Below are 1981 nucleotides of genomic sequence, written 5' to 3'. Positions count from 1 at the left end.
ATTAGCATTCTCATACATAATAAAACACGGAAGAAAGTTACTTCTATAATATGAAGTTGTATAAATTTTACGAATCTGTCATATGGCAATCCTGTACTATAGAGTAGATATTGTACTTGGCCCATATCGATGCATTAAAAACATCTCTGAATAATTGTAGGTTACTTAGAAAAAATTAATGTGGCATTACATTAATTCCTGCTTTCCTGACAAGAAATAGAGATTTTTATGGGGAAGTGATGTATTTTATTCCAGGAGAAAGAGGATATATTTTGGGAAATGTTTAAATAATGGAAAGATAAATGTTACTAAGTTTTGAGCCACCTAAGACTCATTGTTCTGGGTATACAGAATCAAATCCAAACTTTCTGAGTTTGCAACTTGGCATGACATGATTTATTAAATTTCAGAAAATGTGTTTGCTTTTAAAGGGCTTAAAATTAGCATTATTCAGACTTCAAATCCCCTAAAAGTATCATTTTAATTTTAAATTACTCAAAAAAAGGAATTTCCTTTAAGAAAAGACTTAGCATAGTTGAAGTGGAGAATTGTAAATTACATGATTTGGCTTTATGACACTCCAAATTTTGCTAAACCTAGAATGACCTATTCTAAGTTAGTTTTGTCCCATCTATTTTAAACAAAAAACCGGGGCGCCTGGGTGGCTCAGTGGGTTAAGCCGCTGCCTTCGGCTCAGGTCATGATCTCAGGGTCCCACATCGGGCTCTCTGCTCGGCAGGGAGCCTGGTTCCCTCTCTCTCTCTCTCTCTCTCTGCCTGCCTCTCCATCGACTTGTGATCTCTCTCTGTCAAATAAATAAATAAAATCTTTAAAAAAAATAAAATAAACAAAAAACCAAAATCATTTATAAAAGAGGAAACAGAAAAAATGATTGACACAACTTCCATTATGAACTCAAAGATGCAAAGGCAGATACATTTAGACATATTTAAGAACTTCTTTTTTCTTAGAAAAAGAGAGCTTGTGGTCATGGGAAATTGCAGGTAATCCACAATACTTACTTACACACTTTGTTTTTTGAAACTGATGTTAAACGATGGTAATTATAGTATTTGGAACATTAATTGCTTGGGAATTTGGTCTCTGAATTAAATAGGAGAATAGTACAAAACACTGTTCTACTTACAGATTATCGTTCAATTTATGAATTGTTGCTAGTAAATGAAATTATTTAACTAATTAACTTATGTACTGTAATACTAAGCATAAATAAACATAAATCATATGGCTACCTGCAACATTATATTAGGATGTTTTGTGTTTTCATCATGGTAGAGCTACAACTAACAGCTTAAATAAAAATAAGTTCCTGGGGCTCCTAGGTGGTTCAGTGGGTTAAAGCCTCTATCTTCAGTCAGGTCATGATCCCAGGGTCGTGGGATTCAGCCCTGGGCTCTCTGCTCAGCGGGAAGCCTGCTCCCTTCCCTCTCTCTGCCTGCCTCTCTACGTACTTGTGATCTCTGTCTGTGAAATAAATAAGTTTAAAAAAATCTTAAAAAAAAAATTTCCTCCATAAGAAATAAAGGAATTATACTCAATGACTGGCATAATAACAAACACTATACAAGTCAGAATGTTTCTAATTTAAATTTTATTAATATGAATAAATAACAAATTAAATAAAAGTTAGCAAATATTAAGGTATCAAAGACATTTTGCCATAAATACAATACTTTAAAAATAACAATGCATATTTTTCAATTTTATACATATCTCTAAGAAAGCCTTTCGAGGGCTAAGCTGTTTTTTTTTTTTGGTCTCTGTTTACTTGAAGAATATTCTGGAATTATATTTGCTCTCTTGATGAAAAAAAAACTGTGTTCTTGGTACTTCAGCACTTTTTATTTTAACTTAGAGAAGACTATCAAATATAGATGTCTTTTGGGTCATCTTTCCTATCTTAGTGATGTTTCAATAAACCAAGGAGCGTATGTCCATGACCTGATTTCCTACAGTTTTC

Source organism: Mustela putorius, unplaced genomic scaffold (assembly GCF_011764305.1).
Source record: "Mustela putorius furo isolate JIRA1106 unplaced genomic scaffold, ASM1176430v1.1 tig00003962_pilon_pilon_pilon, whole genome shotgun sequence".
Lineage (NCBI taxonomy): Eukaryota > Metazoa > Chordata > Mammalia > Carnivora > Mustelidae > Mustela > Mustela putorius.
This window is presented reverse-complemented; position numbering follows the sequence as displayed.